The sequence below is a fragment of the Suricata suricatta genome, chromosome 7 (assembly GCF_006229205.1).
Source record: "Suricata suricatta isolate VVHF042 chromosome 7, meerkat_22Aug2017_6uvM2_HiC, whole genome shotgun sequence".
In the NCBI taxonomy this organism is placed as follows: Eukaryota; Metazoa; Chordata; class Mammalia; order Carnivora; family Herpestidae; genus Suricata; species Suricata suricatta.
The window spans coordinates 981,223-987,577 of NC_043706.1; positions in this window are offsets into that span (position 1 = coordinate 981,223).

Below are 6,355 nucleotides of genomic sequence, written 5' to 3' on the forward strand. Positions count from 1 at the left end.
CATAGCAGCAATGTGAACAATAGCCAAATCATGGAAAGAGCCTAAATGTCCACCGCCTGATGAATGCATCAAGAAGATGTGGTATATATACACAATGGAGTATTACATGACAATGAGAAAGAATGAAATATGGCCATTTGTAGGATGGACTTCAAGGTTGTCATGCTAAGTGAAATAAGCCAGGAAGAGAGGGATAGATACCATACATTTGCACTCATAGGTCTAATAGGAGAAACCTAACAGAGGACCATAGTGAGGGGAAGGGGAAAGAGAGTTGGGGAGAGAGAGGGACACAAATCGTGAGAGACTATTGAATACTGAAAACAATCCGAGGACTGAAGGTGGAAGGGGAGGAGAGAAGGGAGTGATGATCATGGAGGAGGGCAATTGTGGGGAGAAGAACTGGGTGTTCTATGGAAACCAAGTTGACAATAAACTATTATTTTTAAAAATGTTTTATATAATCGCCTGTGAGGCATCAGACCCTGAATTTTAGTTTACTGTGATATTTTTGATTGTTCAGCTCCTTTGCTCGTTATGGGTCTCTTCAAGTTCCTATTTTTTCCTGTTTCAACTTTGATAGTGTGGGGTTTTTTTGAAATTTGCCCATTTATTCCAGGTTGTCCCAATTATTGGTGTATAATTATTCATATCTTCTCTTAAAATTGTGTTTCTGTGGTGTTTATTGCTCTTCCCTTTTTCTGTTTATGATTTTATTTATTTGGCTCCTTTCTCTTTACTTTTTAAAAAATTTTTTTAATTTATTTATTTTTGAGAGGCAGAGAGAGACAGAGCATGAGCAGGGAAGGGGCAGAGAGAGAGGGACACACAGAATCCGAAGCAGGCTCCAAGCTCTGAGCCACCAGCACAGAGCTCAATGCGGGGCTCAAACCCATGGACCACAAGATCATGACCTGAGCCGAAGTCGGACGCCCAGCCAACTGAGTCACCCAGGTGCCCCTCTCTTTACTTTTTGATCAGTCTGGCTAGAGTTTCTTTAATTTTATTAAATTTTTCAAAGAACCAGATCTTGGTTATATTGATCTATTTTTTTTTTTAGTTTCTATATCATTTATTTCCTCTCTAATGTTCAATGTTTCCCTTCTGTTGGTGGTATATGCTTTGTTGTTCTTTTGTGGCTCCATTAGGTTCAAGTTTAGGTTGATATTATGAGACTTTTCTTGCTTCTTAATGTAGATATGTAATGCTATATACTTCCCTCTTAGACCACTTTTGATGTATCCCACTGGTTTTGGATGCTTATGTTTTTATTTTCATTTGTTTCCCATGGATTCTCATTTGTTCTTTGATTTACTGGTTGGCCCATTCATTGTTGGGGCACATGTTGTTTAAACTCCAAGTATTTGTCATCTCTCTCTCCCGATCTCTCTCCCTCAATCTCTTTCCTATTTCTTGTGGTTGACGTCAAGTTTTGTTCTGGTCCGAAAAGATGCATGATATGATCTCAATCCTTTTGTTCTTCTTGAGGGCTGATCCATGACCCAATATGTAATCTGTGCTGGAAAATCATCTAGATACTCTGAATATGTATGTATATTCTCCTGCTTTAGTATGAAAAAAATTTTTTTAAATAATATTTACTTCTTTTTGGGAGAGACATGTGAGGGAGTGACAAAGAGAGTGCCACAGATAACCTGAAACAGGCTCTGTGCTGATAAGCCGACAGCAGTGAGAGTGATATGGCGCTCAAACTCACAAATCACAAGATCATGACCTGAGCCGAAGTTGTACGCTCATCCAAATGAACCACCCAGGTATCCTAGGATGCAATGTTCTGAATCTATCTGTTACCTCCATCTGGTGCAGTGTGTCATTCAAAGCAATTGCTTCCTTCTTGACATTTTAGCTTAGATGATCTAATTATAAGTGGGGTGTTCAAGTCCCCTACTCCTACTGTGTTATTATCAGTAAGATCCTTTATTTTTATTATTGTGTTACATTTGTAGGTCCTTCCATGTTGGAGGAATAAATATTTACAATCGTTAGATCCTCCTGTTGCATGATCCCTTTTATCAATGATATAGTGCCCTTCTTCACTCGTACATTCTTTGGTTTAAAATCTAGTTTGTCTGATATTGATAATGCTACTCTTGCTTTCTTTGAAATCCATGTGCATGGTAAGTGTTTCTGCATCACCTGACTTTCTATCTGCAGGGGTCTTCAGGTCTAAAATGAGCCTTTTATTGGTACATTTAAAGGGTCGCATTTTTATTATCCATTCTGACACAATATATTTTGACTGGAGTATTTAGTCCATTTATAGTCAGAGTAATTATTTGTAGATATTTAGTGCCATTTTATTACCTGTTTTTTCATTGCTTCTGGAGATTTTTCTGTTCCTTTCTTGTCTTGATCACTTTTGGTCTTCCCATTGAAAGTGTGCTCTTTAATATTTCTTCCAGGCTTGTTTAGTGGTCAGGAGCTCCTTCAGGTCTTGTTTATTATGGAAATGTCTTTTTCCCTACTTCTTTTCTGAATGATAAATTCATCAGACAGAGTATTCCTGGCTGAAGATTTTCCCCATTCAGCATGTTTGTAATAGCATGCCAATTCCTTCTGGTTTGCCAAATTTTTGTGGATAGATCATCAGGTAGCCTTGTGAGGCTTCCCTTGTATTGTGCTTTTAGGACTTTGTCTTTGTTGCTATATTTTGCAAATTTAATTGTAAGATGTATGGTGTTAGCCTTTTTATGTTGTTTTTCAGGGGAGCTCTCTGTGCTTCCTGGATTTGGATGTGTGTTTCCTTCCCCAGATTAGGGAAGTTTTTAGCGCTTATTTCCTCAAATAAATTTCTCTGTCTCCTCTTCTCTCTTTTCTTCTTCTGGGACTCTTGCAATAAAAATGTTATTACTATCTATTGTAACATTGTATAATCATACTTTCCTTCAGCTTCTTCATTTTCCATTATTTTGTCTTCTAGGTCACTTATTTATTCTACTTCTTTCATCCTTGTGTTGGTTGCATCAAACCTTTTAAAATCTGTTATTGGGGCGCCTGGGTGGCTCAGTCGGTTAAACCTCCGACTTCGGCTCAGGTCAGATCTCACGTTTGTGGGTTCAAGCCCCACGTAGGGCTCTGTGCTGACAGCTAGCTCAGAGCCTGGAGCCTGCTTCCGGTCCTGTGTCTCCTTCTCTCTCTGCCCCTCCCCCTCTCATGCTCTGTCTCTCATTGTATCAAAATAAATAAAACATTAAAAAAAGTTTAAAATCTGTTATTGAAGTTTTCATTTCTGACTGCTTGGTTTTTTTTAGCTCTTATATCTCTGCAGTAAAAGACTTCCCTGAAGTCTTTCACTCCTTTCTCAATCTCAGTTAGTATCCTTATAATTGCTTTAAAATTCCATCAGAAATAGTAATTATATCCTTTCACTAGGATCTCTGACTATGGCTTTATCCTGTTCTTTCATCTGGGATGAAATGTTCAGTTGCAGCATTTTCCCTACATTTCTTTCTCTCTGTGATAGGAAAGCCTGTTATACTTCCTGCTCATAAGTGTAATGGCCTTATGAATAAAAGGTTCTATAATGTCCAGAGCCTGGGCTTTAGGACATGTCTCCAATATATGCTGCATGCAGTCTGCTCCTGTGTTCTGGATGCTCTATTTTTCAGGTCAGTCATCTGTAGAGGCTCTCTGCCTGCAGTGGACAGTTTCTGCTCCTTGGACTGAATGTCATGAGTTTTAAATAGTGTGTTCTGGTCTTCTTATGAAAGGAAACATGTCACGACGTCCACCAGGTCTGGGCCCTGTAGAACTCTTGGTCAGCAGACATTACATGGGGAGGGGGTTTGTGCTGGTCTTCTGGGCAAGGTTCTCACTGCACTTGGACTAAAGCAAGTGTGACTGGAAAGAGCAGTCCCACCAGAGTTCAGCAGTGTGGGGCTAGGTTTCTGCGAGATAGGCAGCCAGTGATAATAAACATTTCCTTAAAGTAAGACGTACAGATGACCACCAGACACATGTAAAGATGCTCAAAATTACTGGTCATCAGGAAAATCAAAACTACAATGAGATATCACTTTACACCTGTAACAGGAGCTAAAATAAAAAAGACAAGAAGTGTTGGCAAGAATATGGAAGAAAAGGAACCCTCATGCACTGTTGGTGGGAATGTAAATTGGTGCAGCCACTGTGGAAAACAGTATGAAGTTTCCTCAAACTATTAAAAATAGAAATAACATATGATATAATAATTTCATTCCTGGGTATTTACCTAAGACAATGAAAACACTAATTCCAAAAGACATGTGTCCCTTAAGTATATTGCACCATTATATACCAAGATATAGAAGAAACTTAAGTGTCCAGACAAAAATACAAGGAAACTATGTTACGTATGTACAATCATTTGTTAATCAGCCTGAAAAAGGATGATATCTTGCCCTCTGTGACAACATGGATGGACACTGAGTGTTATTTTAAGTGAAATAAGCAAGACTGAAAAACACAAATACCATATGATCTCACTGATGTGTGCAACCTGAAAAATAGGAATGAAAAAACATCAGACCCATAAATACAGAGACCAGATGGATGGTTGCCAGAGGAAAGGGTTTGGGGATGGAAAATATGACTGAAGGGGCGATGGAGGTGCAGGCTTCCAGTTATGGAATGGCTAACTTATGAGAACAAAAGGTACAGCACAGAGAATAAAGTCAATGATATCAGAATAGTGTTATATAGTGATGGATGATGAATACAATTGTAGAACATAAATTAATTTGCACAGATGGTGATTCACTATGTTGTGCATCTGAAACTAATGTAATATTGTGTATCAGTGTTAGTTAAAATAAAAAAGTCTTGCAAAACTTAATTTTTCCACACATGAGTTTGCAGCATTATAAATTTTTGGATGAGTGTTTCGATTATTCTGAAGCCAAATCCACTGAGACACTGACAATAAGCACAAATATAGTCTTTCTCAATTACGATACATTTCAGTAAAGCAAATTTTTATCACATTGCACACTATAATATTTTGCAGCATCAAGAAAAGTGACATATACTGGGCGCTCAACAAATTTTTATGGATTGAATGAATAAGCAAATTAAATAACATATCTTAACTTTTTCTTGCCATAATGATTTATTGTTTAACCCAAATGAGGGACCATTTTTGATATATTCACCATCAAGTCAGTAAAAAGTCCATACTGTGCTATGCTGTTTTGGAAGAAATACCTGGAGAAAAAAAACCCTTTGATTTCTTAAAAATCAAATTGGAAGGTAACCATTGCTTCTTTCTCTGTGTAGAACTAGAAATATTCCTACTTTTATTATAGGAAAAATCTAAATTAATAATAGCCTGAGGAAAATATAAATAAAATAAAATTCTCTCTTGACAACAAAAATAATTCTTAATTTTTCACTAGTATATAAAGAAGTTTTCTTGGAATTGATGAGATAGATGAGGTTTTTTAGGATTCTTTTAGTCCTGAGTCCATTTTCCACAGCAAGGAAAATGCCCAAGTTTATCCTCTCATGTTGGCATGGTAAGAAGTAGGTTATAAAGTAGTATTCCCACTAGGGAAATTGTACAGAGCTTCTTGCCAAGAGATGTCCACTGAGGTTCATTATATACATGAAGAAAATGGCCCACAGCTTTATATAAAGGGAAAGAACCACTCGTTAAAAACCGTTATTGGTTTCCACATGAAAACATACTTGGGATCTTTCAAATCTAAAGGACAAATTTATATTAGGGACATAGGATATGACGTGAAGCCACTGAACACAGGAAGAATATTCGACCCTTATTTCTAATGAACACTTGTTCCTTTGGAAAGAAAATACCAAGTCAATTTTGCAAGAACAGAGAACAAGACCATTAAATAGCAGCAATGATATAAGGTAGGTGTCTATGTGGGTGGGAGTGATCTGCTCAACTTCATGATTTTATCTTTTTGCAATTCCGTTTGTGTTGTGACCTCTCTATGCAAAGTGTTGTACTAAAAATATATGTCAAAAAAACTCAAACCTTTTATAGTGCAACGTCATTATAACTTAAAACACATTTACTTTAATGAGGAATGATATAGGAATACTGCTTACATTTGTGGGCACTTCATTAATTTAAAAATATGTGTGTAATTGCATAAAAATCTTAACATCATAAACCCTGGATTCAAGCCATAGGAGTGATTTGGGGAATGAAAGAGAGGAACATGCAGTCTTTGTGAGTTTTCTGGTGGGGTAAGTACACTACTAATATTTGGATGCAACCAGAACAAGGATTAATGAAAAGATATAGAATTTTAACCACACGGGACACTACGCTTCCTAAAGGAACTACCCCAACATTAAGTATTATACTTAATGAATCATAGTCACAGAT